Raw genomic sequence first — 21,598 nt, forward strand, 5'->3', positions numbered from 1 at the left:
CAATCTGACAGCCACAGCCCTGACGGCTGCCAAGTCTGATTGACTAGTTGGATATATTTAGATAGGAGAGAGGAGGGGGATCAAACACTGTTGTGCCTCTGAACTCAAGAATACTGTGTTGGTAACGACAGACTAGCAAATAAACAGCCAACAGCCATTCAGCCACATCATCTGGTATCCCAGGCACAGGATCCTCGCCTCCGTAAATTACGTGCAATTTCAAAAGCCACCCACGCTATCGCAAAAATAAATAAATTAATTAAATAAAAGGTAATTAGAAAGGGTTCTGCGGTGGCATTCCCCACAGTTACTTGTTAGAAATAAACAAACAAATAAGTAAATATGATCTGTCCCTTGGCTGTCCCCACCTCCTTGCTCCTCCCCTTTGCTTTCCTGTTCCAGGACAACCTGTAGGCAGCAAAGACAAGGCCAAGGGTGCCCAGTGAGGTCCTGCGCCCTGGCTGCTGCTTTTGCAAATGTTCTGTTGTAAACTTGGCCCTCTCCACCTCTAACTACTATATGTGTGAAAATAAAAAGTTAGGAGTTGTCTCTCATTTCTTCTTTCCTTCACGTGGTGGAAATTTAAGAGCAGCACGAGGTCAGAGTTATGAATTACAGAATGTGTCTCCAAGTCTCCAAGTCATTCAAACATGTGATCCCTTCAGGGGAGGGAAGAGGCGTGAGAAGGGCCCAGGCTGGGGGAGACAGATACTCTCCAGCACAGAAACCCACCCAACCAGTGGTCTCCGACCTGGGGCCAGCAGATTTACCTTCAGTCCACCTCAACTTCCCCAACTGAAAAAGTTGGGATAATAATAGCGAATGCTGGGCATGGTGGCTCATGCTTGCAATCCCAGCACTTTGGGAGGCCTAAACGGGTGGGACTGCTTGAGCTCAGGAGCTCAAGACTAGCCTGGGCAACATGGTAAGACCCTGTCTCTACTAAAAATACAAGAAAATAGCCTGGCTTGGTACATACCAGTGGTCCCAGCTATTTGGGAGGTTGAGGTGGGAGGATCCCTTGATCCCAGGGAGGCAGAGGTTGCAGTGAGTCGATATCACACCCACTGCATCCAGCCTGGGTGACAGAGTGAGACTCTGTCTCAAAAAAAATAGTCAACATTGGGAAGATTCATTTACTGAGACTCCACTGTGTGCCACAATCTGTAGAAGATACTGAGATACATCTAGGAATAAAATTAAGGGTTAGACAAGATGGGCTGTATAAGGCTCTGAACAGCACCAGGAATACTGTCCAGTAAGTGCACAACACATGGAAGCTCATCTCCCAGGACAACATCCTCTGTTTGCTCATTGCCAGCCCTTCTCACACTATCTCCTTCCCCACACGGCCTTCTATTGGGTCTTCTGGTACACTGAGCCATAAGTTCCCACTATCCCCTCTACCAAGAAGGCTCCTCCCATCCCTCCTGATGCTAAGTCATTTCTCAGAGAAACCCTCCTAATGTCTCCCAGTAGACACTTCCAGGTCACCCTCTACCCTGTCTCCAGAACACGCATCCCAAGCTGTACTGATACAGCTACTCATAGGATCAATGCAGTATCTGTTCCCCACACTTTCCTGTGAGCTCCACGCATTCAGGAATAGTGTCTTCCTTCAGCACTGAACTTCCCCTTAGCATTTAGAAAAGCTAAGGTACCAAATGCATATTTGTTGGTAGAACAAACGAATGAATGAAATAACCATTTAAAGTAGGTAGCCCAGATGTGCTCAACGGCCTCTCCTCCAGCTTTAGAAACATCAATGTTGCACAGAACTAGTCCCAAAGCAAGGCATATGAAAAACCACTGTGCCTCAGTTTTGTCATCTGCAAAATGAAGTTCTGGTAAACACGCAAGATCTTCAGGTTTTCTTTCAAATGAAATCTCAACACAGGATACATCTCTGCACATGACTGGATGTTTGGAGATAGCAAATATTTTCTTACGAAATAAAAGTAAGTTAGCTGGGTATCTACTATTAACAGACAGGAAGCAAGATCTGAAAAACAGGTTTTGTTCAGTGTGGTTTTTATTTTTTTAAAGAATAAATAAATTGAGACTTTTGTTTTGGGCAAAATTCCATCAATGCTAAAAAGGAAAAGAAAAAAAAAAAAAACGAATAAATAAATAACCCAGCCATCTCTGAGCAACACATCCGGGTTAGCAGAGCAGAAAAGGACACACAGGCCCAAAGAAATCCTATTATTTCTGTTTTTAGGACAAGACTCAATCCCAAAAGGGAGCTTGGGATCACAGGAAAAGGAGCTGGAGGTCTTTCCCACTAACATTCAGGGCCCAACCCGAGGCTTCCAGAATGTCATCTAGGGGAGTTGCGTTGCTTTCTTCTTGCAGCGATGCCCGAGCTGGAGAGGGGAAAGAGGGCGTCCTGGAGGTGACGGTTATTGTATGGGTGGGAAACGGGCTTAAACACAAGCCCATTAGAGAAGCAGAACCTTAATTTATCAATTAGACACCATCTGTGGATTGTGTTCCTTGAAATAATTGTTGAATTTGACAATGCATTGCAGCTTTACAAAGTTTCTGCCATCCTTGATGCCGTTTAATTAAATTTCTGCACTTAACTTTGATTGCACTGAAAGCGCTGATGCCTTCCACAGATTGAGTTCCTCGGCCACCTGCTGTGTTGGAGCCAAGCGCATTTCCAGAGCAGGGGGAAAAATATGTATTTTATTTTATTCGAAGCCTTGTCTTTTCTCAGCCTTCACCCATAGGAAATGAAAACTCCTGCTGCACAGGAGGGACCGTGTCTCCAAACCCAGCCAGCCGAGCCTTCCAGCCCCTCACCATCTACATGAGGTCTTTCTGTTCTTTTATTGTGTCTCCCAGAGAGAGCTAACAAAACAGAATCCCAGACGGTTACCAAACGCAGAGGAGTGGCTTAAAATAGAACACAATAATTATCACATAAAGCAACCAAGAACACAGGTTTCAGGTGGGAGCTACTTCTAGGCCTGAAATCCCCACCTAGAAGGAAAACGCGGGTCAGCACGGGGATGGAGCCCCATCACCGGGAAGTGGCCTGGGACCTGAGGACCACATTAGCTGGCTAATATTGACAGACCAGCCTGGGCAGTACTATATTTTCGAAGGACATCTAGAGGGCAGTTCTCACCTGTCTGGCTTACGAGAGACATTAACCCCACCCACATAAGACTTCCCATCAGCCTTACATTTATTGTGTTTTTTGTTGATGTTGCTGCTGCTGTTGTTTGAGACAGAATCTCACTCTGCCGCCCGGGCTGGAGTGCAGTGGTGCCAATTAGACTCACTACAACCTCTGTCTCCCAGGCTCAAGCAATTTTCATCCTCAGCATCCTGAGTAGCTGGGATTACAGGTGTGCACCACCACACCCAGCTAATTTCTGTACCTTTTGGTAGAGACAAGGTTTCTGCATGTTGGCCACACTGGTCTCAAACTCCTGACCTCAAGTGATCTGCCCACCTCAGCCTCCCAAAGGGCTGGGATTACAGATGTGAGCCACCATGCCCAGCCTATCATGTTTTTACAGTGGTAAAATATCCATAACATAAAATCGCCACTCACAAGCTCTTTATTTTTTGTCATAAAGCTCCCCACCCCCTTGTGACCTCACTAATAAATAAAGGTGCTGAGTGATGTCACAAGGGGTAGGGAGCTGTATGGATTTGACTGCTCTAGGAACCTCATATAGGAGGAGCCATAATCTCCTTTTGTAACAGGCTGATTTCACTTAGCACGTCTTAAAGGTCCATCACGTTGTAGCATCTATCAGAACTGCCTGCCTTTTTAAGGCTGAATACTATTTAATTATATGTCTATCACATTTTGTTTATCCATTCATGTGTCAATGGACATTTGGGTTGTTTCCACCTTTTGGCTGTTGTGAATAATGCTGCAATGTATGTGGGTATACACATGTCTGTTCAAGTCCCTGCCTTCAAATCTCTCATGTATATAACCAGAAGTAGAACTGCTCACCGTACAGTAAATCTATGTTAAATTTTTTAAGGAACTGCCACAGTGCTTTGCACAGTGGCTACATCATTTTACATTCCCATCAGCAACACATAAGGGTTCCAAGAGCCTTCATTTTTTTTTTCCCTCTTTTTTTTTTTTTTTTGAGACGGAGTCTCGCTCTGTCGCCCAGGCTGGAGCGCACTGGCCGGATCTCAGCTCACTGCAAGCTCCGCCTCCTGGGTTTACGCCATTCTCATACCTCAGCCTCCCGAGTAGCTGGGACTACAGGCGCCCACCACCTCACCCGGCTAGTTTTTTGTATTTTTTTTTTTTTAGTAGAGACAGGGTTTCACCGTGTTAGCCAGGATGGTCTTGATCTCCTGACCTCGTGATCCGCCCGTCTCAGCCTCCTAAAGTGCTGGGATTACAGGCTTGAGCCACCGCGCCCGGCCGAGCCTTCATTTTTAAATGGAAACTTTATAATCATAATTCATGCACTTGGGTTGAACATCGCATCTCCTGACTCTTTTTTCATACAAATATTCTATGAGTGGCATTATATGAAGACAAGCACTTTAGTATGGATTTTTTTTTCAAGTTGAAAATATCGGAGGGGGGGCATGTAAAGAAAGAAAAGAATGGGGGGAAGGCACAGCTCACAGACATAAAGAATAAATCTGGCACTTTTTTTCCCCCAGAACCACATGGCTCCTCCAACTCAAAGCCTCAAGTTCAAAAGATTTATGGACTAAAACTTCAGAACTATAAAATAAAATTGTTAGAAAATGCTGTTGCAACAGTCGATGGATCATTACAACAGCCACTTAGCAAGCCATAAACTGACTGGGCAAACAGAATTGGGTCAGATAATTAATCTCCACAATGGGAGGGTAACTAGAGACAAGTTACTTTACCACCTCTCCCTTTTCTGATCATCTGGTGAGCTTCCATTGCAGGAAAGCCACAGGACCCTCCGTTTAGGGAAAGAAGCCTGCAGTTCCCTCAAATGTAAGCAAAGACAAGATTTCCCATATCCAACACTATTACTGAACAAAATGGAAGTGCAAATAGAAATATACAGTTAATTTAAATGTCTGAGCCCAGCTCTGTTTCTACAAACTGCAATTTGGTGTTCCACATTCATTCTCTGGCCATTGAAAGCCAACCTCGTTTTGTTTACTGGGTTCCCTGCAGTTCCACGAGCCATTCACACAGTTCTCAGTTCCAGAAGGAAAAGTCAAGATCACAGGCCAACAAGATAGACCTCTTCCTAATAGTGAATTATCCCAATCTCAGAGAGAAATTCTGGCTTTTCCAGGAGATCTCAGTTTTATATATTTTCTAGATTTTGACCAAGATAATTTGTAGAAATGTGTAAGAAAATGGAATTTCATTGTTCTATCTTTGTAAGCCTGACCATACACATATATAAAATGATCGAGGACAGGGCTCTTATGTTAGGGCATGTGCTCCAATTTTGGGTTCGGAAAGTACAGTCAATCCTTGAACAACACAAGTGTAAACAATGTGGGTCCACTTATATGTGGATTTTCTTCCACCTCTGCACCCCTGAGACATCAAAACCATCCCTCTTCTTCCTCATCAGCCTACTCAATGTGAAGACAAGTCTGAAGTCCTTTATGATGATCCACTTCCACTTAAAGAATAGTAAATATATTTTCTCTTCTTTATGATTTTCCTTTTTTTTTTTTTTTTTGAGACAGGGTCTTGCTCTGTCACCCAGGCTGGAGTGCAGTGGCATGATCTTGACTCAATGTAACCTCTGCATCCTGGGTTCAAGTCATCCTCCCACCTCAGTCTCCTGAGTAGCTGGGACTACAGGCATGAGCCACCATGTCCAGCTAATTTTTTTATTATTATTATTTTTTTAGAGACAGGGTTTCACCATGTTATCCAGGCTGGTCTCGAACTTCTGAGCTCAGTCCACCTGCCCGCCTTGGCCTCCCAAAGTACTGGGTTTACAAGCATGAGCAACTGCGCGCAGTCATGATTTTCTTAATAACATTTTCTTTTCTCTAGCTTACTTTGCGTAAAAATACAGTACATAATACATATATAAAGCATGTGTTAATCAACTGTTGATGTTATCAGTAGGCGCTAGCCGATGATAGGGTAAGTAGTTACATTTAGGGGTAGTCAAAAGTTATACTCAGATTTTCAACTGCGCAAGGGGGCCCCAACCCTTGAGTTGTTCAAGGGTCAACTATGTATTAACTGTGCACAACATACACCCCTTCCAGTTCAGCTAGGATCCCTTCAGAAAGGAAGCAGATGGGAGATACTCCTGATCTCCCCATATTCCGAGTTAATATTCCACTTGTTACAATCCATAGCAAATTTTATGGACAAGTTATAACCGTTAGAATTAAGCAGTTCACATAGAAATCTGCATCTTCACCTTAACCGTGTGGCACCTACGCATCCCATAATTAGCCTCTGCTGAATGAATATTAAGCTGTACAGAGGTACAAAGGGTCAATTATATCACCAAATGAAGAAAAGAGAAGACACTTGTCTTGGCCTCTGGTTCTGTCTTAAATTAACTTTTAATATTGAACAAAACGTTATATTCGCTCTTCCCATATTCTAAAAATTTCTCTTCTGTGGAAGCAATAAGATATTTTTAAAATTTAATAGAACTCAGAAACTGTAGCAGAATCACTCCATGGGCATAAAGCCTAGTTCTAACATTTTCTCTTCATGGGTTCACACGAACATTCAGAAACAGTGTCCACCTCAGTGCTACCAGATTAAACGAGTTGAGATGCTGTGGCCCTCACGGGCCAGGAGAGCATCTGGGGACAAGAGAGAAGTCAGCTGTGCAGCTAAAAGTGGAACTTGGAGCCCTTGGACAGCCCCAACGAAGCCAAAACCCTACTCAGCAGGGGAGAGCCCCTAAACCGATGGCTGAGTAGCCTCTCCTAGAGATTAGAGGCTCGGAGAAGTTAGGAAAAGGCAAAACTGTTCAAGAGGAAAAGTTTCACCTATTATATCCTTGGGCCTCAAGCCCTTTGTGAAGTGAGGCAGGGTATAAAATCCACCAATATACAAATTAAACACACAAACACGAGCATGTGGCAGCAGCCCAGCTCCTTCCTTAAATCCTAAAACTGCAATCTAAGGAAGACCCAGGCTTGCTCCAAGTAGCTGCAGACATCTGACTTCTGAAGCCCCCATCATAACAAAACATGGGTGCAACCCCCAGTGCCTCCTCGCCTGCTCTGGGCAGCCACTCCCTCACCACGCGTGACGGCACAGAGCTTTCTGGAAAACAGGGTCTACGGCACTTCTCTGGTGCCAAACCCTGGGATGCCTGAGGATTTCCTAAGAGATAAGATGGAGGGCCAGGCTCCCTGAGTTGCCTGTGAAGAGTTTCCCAGAGTACCCCACGTCACAAACAAAGATGCTGAGTGACATCACGAGGAGTGGGGAGCTCAGCATAGTGGGTGACAGGCTAAGGCAGCAAATAGGAGAATACTCATAAAGAAATTTAAAACTATATTCATTGCAAAAGAAAGCAGAGTAAGCTGACCATAAAGGAAATGGTAGCGGGGTCACCAAGGGCTCAACTGGGGTTCAGCCAGGGCCTCAACAATTGGGATTTCCCAAAGGGAAGCAGAAATGCCTGCTGTAGCTGCCAGGACCCTATAGTTTGGGGTGTCATCACTTGACCTCAGCCACTGGATGGCAGATGCAATTCCCCTACCCATGACTGGGCATAAACTTTGCCATCAAGCACTATTAATAATGCCACTACCAGCTTTTATTGAGGACTCACTCACACAACCTTGGCAGGGAGGCAGTACTGGGACATCCATTTTACGGATGAAGAAACTGAGGCTCAGGTAGGTAAGTCTGCCCCCCAGAATTACAGAAATTGGTAACTGGACTTGGAGCCTTTGTCTTTCTGACTTTAAGACCCATGCTCTTAAGTATCCATCACCCTATTCTATCTCCCTTGTAGCTGAATTCAATAATAAGACTTAAATGCCCACATTGAGTTGGAACAAAGATACGCCACCATGAGATCCAGACAGCTTGATGGGCTGGCTCTCAGCAGAGATGTGCCCCACTCCTCCACCCCACGCAGTGGGACCTAAGGGATTTGGGGAACTGGAGCATGTGGATAAGATGCAGGGTCATTCCTCCAGGAATGGCTGGAGAAAGGAAGAGGCAGCTGCCACTGGGATGGCAGGACCACCTGTTCACCTGCTCTGCTGAACAGTTCCCATTCTCCCACCCAGGTTCTGACCAACAATAGCATCAAGAGACTCTTGTGGGTGAACACAGTTGCCCTCTATAAAACCAATCGCAAAGTATGAGGAACATTCCTCAAAGTATCAGGAACACCCCTCTATAAAACCAATCTCAAAGTATAAGGAACACCCCTCAGAAGATGATACGCTGCGTTGCTAGGGCCTCAAAAGGGCCCTAGCAACGTATCATCTTCAATTTCACCTACAATCTTCTTGACCCTATTTACATTTCAACATGTACAACACTTTAGGTACAGACTCTTCTATAAAACTGTTAGAAGTACAATGAAAATCAGCACTTCTTTTATTTGTCCTAAAATTATTTTCCTTAAACCTTGTACTTATGGTTTTCATGGAATTTGTGTGACCTTCCATCTTTTAACCTCACTGGGCCATTTCATTTGCACAATGAAAGCTTTGATCTAACAAATCTCCAAGGCCCCCTCCAAACACTAATGATTAGGATCCCACATCCCATATTCACCTTTCCAATATATCACTTTCATACTCAACCCTCTCCAATCTCACTTTTCCAAAAGATCCTTGTACTAGTGATGACTTTCTAGGACGACCATTAGTCCATAAAATGCCTTTGCGTGAATCAGAAAAAGATGCTTCCTTCCTTCAAATGGACACAGCCTGGCCTCAGAGCCTTGAGTCATTCAAGGTGTTACCTGGCAAGTACTTAACCTTAAACATCACTGCAATCTTCAGAAGAGTTAACTTCAGCCCATGACTGCAAACACCCAGGAGAAAAAATGCCTGAAGGAGTCATTCTGGTTTTACAGGTACAAATGCTGTCCATAAACACACACACACACACACAAAACCCACAAAGATCTTTCTCTTCTTCTCTCTGCCCTCAATTTTTCACGATGCTTTTCTTTAGGGGCAAATAGTTGCCAAGGTCTGTAACTGCAAGCTTTGCAGCTCCCCGTGGGAGCCAAGCCTGCCAAGTGTGGTACTTCAAACAGCTGCCCCCAAAGCTGTGGGGTTCACTGAGTATCATTCAAGATAGAAGCAGGAAAGCATGTGGGTGACCACAAGACCTCAGAAAGGAGATGGGGCTGTACAGAGATCCTGGCTGGATGATCAAGTCACTAAGGTCAAAGGTAAGGGCAAACAAAGACTCAGTCAAGAGAAACAACAGAGCACCTTCAGCTCACCAAAAAAAAAAAAAAAAAAAGATTAATGTATTAATCGGAACAGTAGGCATTTCTCCCTTGAGTATTTTCTCTTCCTATTTACTGATCAAATCTTTGTGAATGAAAGCACAATCCTCTTACTGGATCAAGAAAGACACATACACAAAAGCCCCTCAACTGAAAAATCAAGTCAGGCAGGTCATGATTTCACCTTTATGTGAACAGGATGCAGCCACAAAGGCCTGGATAGGGAGCTGGTGGCGCAGCTCCCACCGGCGTCATCGTTAATAAGTAAGCAGCAGCGGCCTGTGCAAAGCTCTCCTCGCCCTGGCAAGCACACTGACCAGGGCTGAGTAGGCATGACCCAGCAGTGCCAAGAAAGCACAAGGTCTGGGGCAGAGCAGGAGGGAGGGGAGGTGTCTGTGTGCTGCTGAAGGAAGCTCAAGTGGCTGGATCCAGCTCTGAAGGCCAGAAGCTCTAAGCAGCCCCTTCTACACCACACCACCCACTTCCTAATGTTCTTTTTCCCAACGGCGGTAGACCCTGACTCTGGGGAGCCTCGGGGGTCCTGGAGCTTAAGACCTTGCAGAAGCTGTCACTCGGGAGACCAAAAGTTCAGAAGTAGGAGTTGCAGCCGCCTGGGTCTGCGGTTCTTGGCTGCCCCGAGAGGCAGTTCCTCTGCTTGGGGAGAAAGCAGGGTCTTTGTGGCAGTGAACAAGGCTGTCCTCAAGGAGAAACGGGGCCACAGCTGCTTTGTTTTCTCAGGAAGGCCTGAATCATTAGGGAGAGAGCAAGCTCTCGAGCACACAAGATGAGAACAAATCAGCCCCGAGAACAGGGGAAGGGTCTACTGAATGGGCCCTGGGCAGCTGGCCGGGGAGGTGCAATGCTAACTGGTCCAAAATAACCACGCCAATTTGCACACGAATAAGCAAACACAAAACCCCAAAGCGAGGACATTCAAAACCGAAAGCAGCTGCTAATCACCTGTTTAATTTTTTTTTTCTTAAATTAGCTGCAACTAAGAATTTTCAAACTCTCAAGTACAATACACAGCTTAACATTTTCATACACCTGTAAAACCAGTAAGTTAAATCCCATTACAAAAGACTCCAACTTATAAAGGAGCAGTTCAAATACAGTTCTTATCAAATATAAACAATGGAAAATGATTTAGGCCTAAAACATCAGTCACTGGAAATTAACATTTGAAAAAAAATTTTTTACATAAAAACCATCTGTGTATTGAGATGGTGCACTCTGCTACACCACAGGCCTAATTAGGAAACTAGGAACCAAGGCATTTCAGAGCAATGCATTAAGTTTTGTGTGTTTTCTTCTTTGGGGGAGGGGGGATCTTGCTGAAATCTTATCAATACAGTGTTGTCCTTTCTTCTCTGTAAATCTAAAATGATGTCTATGTCGAATTGCTAAGAGTGCTTTTGGCTGACAGACAAAACACAACTTGTCTTAATCTGGGGTGGTTCTCCCTGCTGACATCCCCACCCAAGGATAATCTGCTTAAGAGTCCAACCAGGGCATCAAAGTTATCAGGAAGATAAAAATGAAGAAACACGCCCGCCAAAAAAGAAGTTATGCAAAGAGGGGAGATCTGGTATGTGTGGGTAGAAAGGTCCAGAATTAAATAGAACACCTTTCTTTCCCCGCCACTCTCTTTCCTAAGGAAAAGATTTTAAAACACTGGCCAAGCGTGGTGGCTCAAGCCTGTAATCCCAGCACTTTGGGAGGCCGAGGCAGGCAGATCACCTGAGATCAGGAGTTCGAGACCAGCCTGGCCAACATGACGAAAACCCATCTCCACTAAAAATAGAAAAAATTAGCTGGGCATGGGGGCAGGTGCCTGTAATCTCAGCTACTTGGGAGGCTGAGGCAGGGAGAATTGCTTGAACCCAGGAGGCAGAGGTTGCAGGGAGCTGAAATTGTGCCATTGCACCCCAGCCTGGGCAACAGAGTCAGACTCTGTGTCAAAAAAAAAGAGACCAATTAATGGTTGTCATCCAAATGCCACTTTACATCTTCCAAAGTACTTGGTGGATATCTTAGTTGATGCACCCAGCAACTCAGTGACATAAAAATAAGGAAACTAAGTCCCAGAAAGGTTAAGTGGCACATCCAGGGTCCCAGAGCAAGTTATTAAAAGGCGAGTCAGAGTCTGGAACCCACCAGGCCCCGCCTGCCCCATGGCCTCTCAAAATAGTATTGCCAGAACAAGGGAGGGGTCTGGTCCAGCCCTCAGAGCAAAAGAATCATGTGGTCATGATCACTGGTAACCACGAAAATCAGCATGTGATTGTAATTCTTTAGGAGCCTGTGTTTTGAGGGTAAAGACACCGGTTCCACTTGAGTTTTGGCATGCATCCCTAACAGAAAGTCCTGAGGCAGAAAAAGAAGAGAAAAATAAGGGAGACCAAAGAGGACAGACCAAAGCTGGACATACACCGTTCTGTCTGTTCAGCACCCCTGTCTTCAGGGAACCTACCCAGTTCCAAGGGACTATCCATCACAGACTGGTCCAAGGGCTGAACCTGTGACCTAAGCAAGGCCAATCAGGGAACTTCCCTGACAAGTGATATGCAGATGCTGAAAGAAAGCAGTACTATTTCCATGGGAGCTGCCAAGCTCCTATGTGCATCCATGATCCTGACAGCTATTTCTCCAACTCATGGAAAACATTTACGTGTAAAAGGAGCGAATGAGACCAACCCACAGAGAAAAGGAGAGAGGAGAGATGAGGGACAAAAAGAGCCATGGTGACATCATTGGAGCCCTGGAACCAGCTGTGACAAAACCAGGAACACTCCTGGACTTTACACTTATGTGGGCCAAGGTATTCTTCTTTCTCCTTGGGCTCCTTTGAGTTGAGTCATTTGAAACCAAAAGGATCCTGACTTATGACACAGAAGACAAACTTAAAAATATGCTGGTCACAGACTCCACATTTTTCAGACTATCTTTATTTTCAACACTCAGTTTTGTGGCCCCATAAAACCACTTCCACTCTTGCCTTCTAGAGTCTACTCTCTGCCCAGCAGCTAGAGAGATCTTCTCCAACAGTTAATCATACTGCCTCATTCTCGGGCTGCTCGAACCCTTCCAACAATATCCCATCGCAAGCTCCTTTGTATTAGTACAAGCTCCCAGGCTCCTTGTATCTGGCCCCTGCCTCCCTCCTCAAACTCCTCGCCCACTCCCCTTCCTCATCGCACCCTCTCTGCTCTCACCTGCACTTACTGGAGGTTCACAATCATCAGGCTTGCTCCTGTCTCAAGACGTTGCCTCTGCTGCTGCCTCACCTAAAGTTCTGGCGACCATTCCCTCCCTTAGTTCGGATCTCTATGCAAATATCACCTCCCAGAGAGACATCCCTGAAACACCCCTCCCCCACCTGGAATCAAATTTTATATTTACTTATCATCTCTCTTAGAATGTAAGCTCTCCCAGGGCACTGACCTTGACCATCCTGCTCACTTCTGTATCTCTACTGCCTGGCCTCTCTACCACTATTTATTAAATACACAAAATTCCAGTGCTGTGGCATTCAAGTACCTTCCCAGCCATTCAAAGAGCAACATGGGGTCCTGGGCCATACCACGTCCTTACGCTTTCCACACCAAAACTAACATCACCAGAGCTATGCTATTGACCAGGGGTTGGCAAACTATGGCATGCAATCCACATCAGGTCTGCCATCTGTTTTTCTCTTACCTGCGAACTAAGAATGGTTTTTACTGACGAACATCTATAACTGACTTGATAATAGAAAACAATAACTTTGAACTCCAATTCAGTAAAATGTTATGCTCCCCCAAAACAATATCCATTCTTCTCATTGCAAATGTGTTTTAAAAAACTGTACTCAATAATTGTCATTATATTTTGAATTTCATCAGTAAAAATCCTCCGTAAATTTGTTTTCTCTCTTGTTACGTTAAATACCTACACAAAATCCTCAATATTGCATCCTGACCCCCGAAAGCCTAAAATACTTACCATCTGGACCCTTTACACACATAAAAAAAAAAAAAACCGAGTTTGCTGATCCCGATGACAGACTTACTGCTCATGCGTGGGGGAAAAGGAGACTTAATAGGTCAGTCCAACTCCTGCACCATCCAGGACCAAAATCTTCAATTGCTCTTAATGTTCTGAGACCCAAGGAAAAAATAATAATCAGACTAAATCTTCAATCTACTGGAAGTTCTTAAATTCAATGACCCTCCAGAGGAAATAGACACTTTGACTCAGCAAATGTTCCTATAGGAGAAATGGCATCACTGGTACCACCTACATCTCCACCAACTACTCCCTAAATAACAAAGGAAATAAGAGTCTATGATTTCCCTTAGAATATCTTAGGTAAATGTCTTAGGAGCTCCTCCACTATCTGTTCCTAACTGAACCATGTATCAGTGCACCAAGTCCGCCTTTAGCCGTGTGTCCTCCCTGGCACACAAGTCCTTAGTACAACACCAAGAAAACCCAAGAAGTCACATCGAATCAATCAAGCCTCCATCCAATGTGGAAGTCACAGCCATGGCTGCTCTACGCCTAACCACAGTTGGTCCAAGGAAGACTTAAACAGGAGCAGTGGACCCAAGTGAAAACCCACTCCCATTTGGTCAGCACAACTCCAATAATGGTCTGGGGATACACAGGAGGCCAGGCTCTACTTGAGTTGCCAGAATACTAAAGGAATGAAAAGTGTCCTTCTCCGGAGGAGAGCACATTTTCGGGAGCTATCTGGGGAAAAATGGGCCAGTGAGCTGTTGATATTCAAATCATCATTAAATGACTCAACTTTCCAGAAATAAAAGGCGTCACAGTGGGAAATTCTCCATCTTGACTTTTTTAAAGCTGCAGAGCGAAGAACCAATTAATTTTTAAACATTTCTTTAAAATTACAAGATTCACCCTCACCCAGTCCAGTCATTACTAATTTCCTGCTCTCCACACCCTGATCCTTAACACCGCCGCCCTGTGAAATTCCTAGTGCCCAGCAGGGCTGAAGCAGCAGAGGAGGAGGCTAGGAGGAGCCCTTCTGGCCAAGGCAAACTCAAAGCCAAAGGCATTCCATCCAAGTTAAATCCGCATGGACCAAGAAGAGACCAAGAAGCTTGAACTCAAGAAACTGGCTCCTTCAAGACCGCAAACCCTGTCTAGGTACAGCCTTTTAAAGTGACAATTATTCAGGAATTGGCTGGCATTTATTCCCCTGACCCTACCCTTTATCTTTCTTCCAGGGTCCCTCAATACCTCCTCTTAAAATCACAGACCTTTGTGAGCAAGGAAGAGCAAGAAGAAACACAGAGCGGCTCAGTGTGTGAGTCCGAACAAACCTGTTCCCATTTAGGAAACAGGGTTCCACCCTCCTTCACATGGGAGCTCCTCTTCATCTGCTTCCCTTCTCTTTTCCACCAAGGTCTTAGAGTCCTATTTCCTCCCCTACTTCCTTTCTAAAATAAAAGGAACAAACATAGAGTCCTCTATTCAGACATCTAAGTTCCAGAAATCAAAAGAATAAATAGGAAGGGCGGCCACAGATTTCTCTACTTGGGAAAAATACCAAAATGATCCTAGGTCCCAAAACAGAGATGGTAACCCAAGACTTTACACACTGGTGAACCTCAGAGTAGACCATTAGAGAAGAAACCATCCAGGTTCATGACTTAACATCCAGATTCATTTACGTGACATATACTTGTTGAGTGCCTACTAGGTGCAGACACTGTGCTGGAAGTCAACAGCAAACCAAAGAGATAGGAAAGGCCGACTTTCCTGGGACTTACATCCAGTACCTCCAGTACCTTATGAATATGAAAGGGAACCAAAGAATGAGAAGCTGACCTGCCTCATACCTTCCTCTCAGTGTTTCTTCACACAATGTATGTTCTCATTCATTCACTGTCTCACTCATCTATCCAATCATTCATTCCATCAAATATACACTGAACACAAACTTTGTGTGTGTGTGATTTTTGGGGTTTTTTTTGTTGGTGTTTGTTTTGTGTGTGCACGTGTGACACAGTCTCATTCTGTTGTCAAGGCTGGAGTGCAGTGGCGTGATCTCAGCTCATTGCAACCTCTGCCTCCTGGGTTCAAGCACTTCTCCTTCCTCAGCCTCCTGACTGGCTGGGATTACAGGCATGTACCACCACGCCCAGCTAATTTTTATATTTTTAGTAGAGATGAGGTTTCACCATGTTGACCAGGCTGGTTTCAAACTCCCGACCTCAGAAGATCCACCCACCTTGGCCTCCCAAAGTGCTGGGATTACAGGCGTGAGCCACTGCACCCAGCCATACACACAAACTTTGAATCAGGCATTGACCTAGGTAGGTGGGGGCTCCAAAATTTATATAAAAGAGGGCTTGGGAGCAGCACCCTTCTAAGTGGGAAGGGGCAGGGGGCTGAGGATTTGTTTCAAAGTTACACAAGCACTCAGTTTTGGCTTAGATGGTGTATTTATTTGTGGTGGCTGGGAGGTGTTGATGAGGACTGGGGAAGGGAACTAAGCCCTAGTCCCAGCACCCCACTATGATGGGCCCTGGGAAATACTGGAATGACATGGCTGGTGCCCTTACTGAGCCTATACTCCCACAGGAGAATATGGGTGTGCTAGTTATTCTCTGCTTGACCCTCCAGAACCATCATCTGCTCTTTTCCTCCCTGCTTGTGCCTTGCAAGACTGACCTCTCTAGGATGGTCTCCTGGACCCCAGCTGGGCTTGGCCAATGGAAGACACTATCAAGAGAAGGTGGGAAGAGAGAAGTTGAGGCAGTGACGCCCCTGCTTGCTGGCCTCACTCCTCCTTGGCCACAGGTCCAGTTGGCAACCCTGACAACAGCTGAATTCCAGTACATGCTTCCTCCTCTTGTCCCTCAGGCCTAGGGGTGGTCAGCCTGCTTAGCATTGCTGATAATCCTGAGGAGTTTCATCCTTCCTTGCTGAACCTTTAACCTTGTCTACACCTCTGTAAATAATCCCCTCGTTCAATTTTTTCAAGTACCCCCTCCCATGAGGCATCTGTTTCCTACAGAGACCCTACCTGATACAATGACAGTAGGCGAACAACAAGTCTTAAAACGTGCCATGGTATTGACAGAGAGGAGCACAGCCTAGCAGGCTGGAGGAAGAGGGAGAGGGGATCAGGAGGTGATCAGAGACCAGGAGATACTGAAGCCAAATTGACAAGATGAAGGTGAGCGCTTTCCGGGCCAGGGATCCCCTGTGCAAAGGCAGGGAAGCATGAACAGCCAGTGTGATCAGGGCACTGCCAGTGGCTCAGTGTGGTGGGGTGTGAGAGAGAGAAATGACCGTGCTGGGGAGGAGGGAGGAACACACAACAGCCGCCCTCCAGGCTGTGCAACAGCACTTAGACTTTATCTTGAGGCAATGGGCGGTCTTTAAAGGCCAATCACATGGAGAGGCTGTCCAGCACTCCAAGTGTTTCCAGACACATCCCTTCCTTGGACAAACCGAAAATTGGCATTCATGTAGGATAAATAAACATAATCCCTAAAACGGCTATTCCAGGGCACTGTGTCTGGACTCTAAGGCAAAAAAATAAAAGCTATCAGCCCATGAAATATGGTCCATAGTAACATCCTTCTATGAACACACACACACACACACACCCCTACCTCTGGCACTGTTAACAATAGGCTTTGGAGCATTAACAACCTCAGGTGAAAACACACCAGTCATTAACAACAGATTTTGAGAAAACTACAACCTAAATAACTATCACTGGAACACGTAAGTTACTTAATATAAAGTGGTTCCATATGGTTCATTTATAATTCACATAGCGCCAGGCAGCAAGAACCCATCAGATGACATCTACTGGAGTCACCAGATACGCTTTAATCTTTCCAAAAGGACAGCAAAGGAGGATGTATTTGAGAAATTTTTCAGGTACTACTAGGTTCTAGAATATTCTTAGAGTAAAAAATTATTTCTCGGCTTCCCAACCCTTACCTCTCCTTTGAGTTTTTCAGTATATATGTTCCCGAAATTGGCTTTAAAAAGCTTCAAGGAGAAAAAAATTTGAAGTTTATCTGATTACTAAGCTTACCATGACCAATGTTAACTCTTTTTCTCTTTGTGTGGTTCCTGGTTGTGAGCAGACAGGCTGAACCTAAGCACACACGTGCAGTGCACCAACTTGACTCCTGTCATAAAACTGATAAAAGGTGATCTGTTCATCTCCTTAAGTACTCATAGCACTATTATTCATGGCCTGGTACTTAGACACAAATGTACACAGTTCTAAAGCAGATCATTTCAAGTATTTCATTTTTCTTCATCTTTCTTCTTCCCCCAGTACATATAATTGACATACACATATGTTGAGAGCTTTCCTGTATTTCTTTAATCACTGTCAGGATCACTCATAAATGTTAATTAAGAAGAAGATTTAAATGTTACTCCTCAACTGTGCCAAATGGAGAAACTTTGAGTTTAACACACGCTTCTCATGAGTGTTCATGCTCCCCTGTGCCCCCTCTAGTGAGCTCAGGGGTGGAAGCACACACGCGCGCGCACACACACACACACACACACACACACAAACACACAGACACACACTGAAAATCCCCGGGCTGCTGGGTCAAGAGTCGGGCAGCAGTGACCACCAAAAGGGAGAAGGCGGTGAGCAGAGGAGGATCCCAGTAATAGGAGAAGGAAGGGCTCCGAGATGAGAGCCTGGAGTCCTCATCCCAGGCTTCCAATCCCAAGGCAGAATAAGAGTGGCCAGCCAGGAACCATGAGGGAGGGCAGCCCAAGAATGCTCTTATTTCAGGAACTTCAAGAAGGCTTCTCTGTGCTCCTAAATATCTCCTTAGTCTACTGGCTAGGACTTGAAGCCTTTGAACCAGAGATAAAATTTTTCAGTCCACAATTTGAGATAAAAGGCTTGGGTAGCACCTGGGAGAGTTAACAGGAACGAGTGTAAATAATATCAGATCTTTCCTAATTCAGAGAGTACTAGAAAGCTAAGAAATCAGAACACCCTGAGAGCGGATGTGAGTTGGGAAGGAGAGGGACACCAACCTAAGAATGTCACCATTCCCCTTGTAGGTCATTGGGTTAGTCCATTTTTGCATTGCTATAAAGTACCTGAGGCTGGGTAATTTATAAAGAAAGGAAGATTTTTGGCTCACGGTTCTGCAGGCTATACAAGCATGGTGCCTGCATCTGCTCAGCTTCCAGCGAAGGCTTCGGGAAGCTTCTCATCATGGCGGAGGGGGAAGGAGAGCCAATGTATCATACGGCAAGAAAGGGGACAAGAAAGAGAGGGAAGAGGTGCCAGGCTTTTTAAGCAACCAGCTCTCATGAGAACTCATAGAGTGAGAACTCACTCATGACTAAGGGGATGACACTAAGTCATTCCTGAGGGATCCACCCCCTTGATCCAACACCTTCCACTAGGCCCTACCTCCACATTGCAAATCACATTTCAACATGAGATCTGGAGAAGACACATACCCAAACCACATCAGTCATCTTCCCTGGGTACAGAAGTGAGCTGAACACTGGAACTACTGAAACTGAGCAGTGGTCTCTTGTCCCAAAGGACAACCCAGGCATCCATCACTCCCTGCCTGCCTCCTATGACTCCCAACTCAACCTCTAATCTAACCACCCTCATAATCCTTGGACTACCATAGGCATGTCCAAGTGAGATGTATCACAAGCAACTCGTACCACTAGGAAGGTGCCAAAGCACGCAAAGAACTTGGCATTTAAGAAGGCAGAGCAGATTCTAGAGTCTTCCTACAGTCACGTCGCCTTCTCTCCCCTTCTACTGCAATGTGTGCATCCAGAGCATATGAGAAAGACTGGATGTGCAGCGCAGCACAAGGGCACTGTGCACACAACTGTGCAAATGACCTGTGAGCTCCCAGAGGCAGAGACCAAATGCACTCATCTTGCTCACCGCTCTATTGCCATAGTCAGCCTAGGGCCTGGCAAAAGCAACAGCCTCTGCATGTTGGTTCAGTGAACAGAAGAAAGAAGAAACTGTCAGATACGTGGAAATCCAACGTCCTGAAGAAGACTGAAGGATCGCTGAGATGACTTGAGAAGGAATTGCTAACATCATCGACTCCAGCCAGTACCACGGAAGCAGGTATTGTGGAGAACCTAGAGACAAATCTACTCTACCAAGAGAGAAACCAGGACAGAATTTCCACTTCTTTGCTTCCAGGGGGTAGAAACCCCAGGGAGTGACCTCGCTGAACATCATATGTACAATCGTGAAGACAGAACAACTCCGATATAAGTGCCATGGGTTTCAATATACACGATGCTGAGAGAGAAACACAAGACAGAAGTGCGTAAATCTGTACTCCGATAATGCCTACATGAAGGGGTTTGAACACACGGGGACGGGACTGGAAAGCAATGAGAACCACAGGCAGGATGATAGGTAGATGTGTTTCTTTTCTTCACTTAAAATTTGAAAAGTGGTGCTATAATGCCATGCTCACTATTTTAAAATAACAGCTAAGATCATTTTAAAAGAGCTGTTTTGGAATACAGGTCTCATAAGTCAAACCTTGATAAGATGGTACACTGTGGGGTGCTCTAATAATTCCCACTTCTTTCTACGATGCTAGTCTGAAACATACTGCAGCCTTATTATCTATGGCAACCTAAGGGCCAGGGCTTTCAGAACTCATTTCCAGGAACAATAGTGAGGAGGGGTATTAACTAATAGCTGCTTAATTAAAAAGTCACTAAAGTAGAGTGCTGGGAAATTTTCTATTTGGAACTCCATGAGAAGACATAAGCATAACTGGTATGTGTTTGATCTGCCTAAGATGCAGCCCTGAATCTTTAAGGCATTATCTTAAAGATAACCAGAGTAAATTTAAACTGTGCACACACACAAACATATATATGTTTAGCCCTACTCTGTTCGATTACATATTCTGTTTAGGTTTTGTAAAAATAGGACACTTCAGCCGGGCACAGTGGCTCACACTTGTAATCCCAGCACTTTGGGTAGCCGGGACAGGTGGATTGCTTGAGCTCAGGAGTTTGAGAGCAGCCTGGACAACATGGCAAAACCCCATCGCTACAAAAAATAGAAAAATTAGCCAAGCTTGGTGGCATGTGCGTGTAGTTCCAGCTACACAAGAGGCTGAGGTGGGAGGATCGCTAGAGCCCAGGAGGTTGAGGCGACAATGAGCCATGATCGTGCCACTGCATTCCACCTGGGTGACAGAGCAAGACCCTGTCCAAAAAAAATACACTTTGCAAAATGTTCTGTTACTGATTTAAACAACAAAAAAGAAAGATTATTTATTGTTCTCCAAAGTATTTAACTCACCCAGCTTGGACTACAGTTATTCACATTTTTATTTTATTTCCCCATAAGACTCAGCTCTTTCTCAAACCCCTGGAAGGCCCTGCCTCAGTTTACTGCACCTTATCAGATCAAAGGGGTAGATCAATGAATTCAAAGGGTTTACATCTTCATTAAGAAAAAAATCAAACCCCCCAAAATGTGTTATTTGCATGTCTCAAGTCCTGTTAAAAATAAGGATGAGAAAGGGTTACTTCGCTGTTAAACTTTTTAAATTTCAAAAGCTGCAACTTCTATGCAATTCTCAAGAAATACAAGTGAGCAAGTGGTTTCTCATTTATAGTAATGATGTAAAGTTTTCTTACAAATGTTCTTAAGGTCATAAATCAACAAAAAGAAAAGTATTAAGTAATTAATAATACATGTAGCATGAGGATATAGAGAAAATCAGAGAAGTGATAAATAACAATATTTGCAGGATAGGGACCTAACATTTTTCATCTCTCACCTTTCACCTTCCTCTTTCTCCTTCTCCAACTGCTACCTACCTATTGATACATTTCAAAAAATAAGATGTGACTGTCACAGGCAAGAGGAACCTACAGAGACAGGACTATTAAATGTAAATGGGGTCCTGGAACAGACAAAGGACAGTAAGGAAAAACTAGGGGAAGTGGAATAAAGTCAGGCTTTAGTTAATTTTTTTTTTTTTTTGAGACGGAGTCCCACTCTGTTGCCCAGGCTGGAGTGCGGTGGTGTGATCTTGGCTCACTACAACCTCCACCACCTGGGTTGAAGCGATTCTCCTGCCTTAGCCTCCTGAGTAGCTGGGATTACAGGCATGCACTGCAATGCCCGGGTAATTTCTGTATTTGTAGTAGAG

This window comes from Rhinopithecus bieti, unplaced genomic scaffold (genome assembly GCF_001698545.2).
Source record: "Rhinopithecus bieti isolate Rb0 unplaced genomic scaffold, ASM169854v2 scaffold_7870, whole genome shotgun sequence".
NCBI lineage: Eukaryota > Metazoa > Chordata > Mammalia > Primates > Cercopithecidae > Rhinopithecus > Rhinopithecus bieti.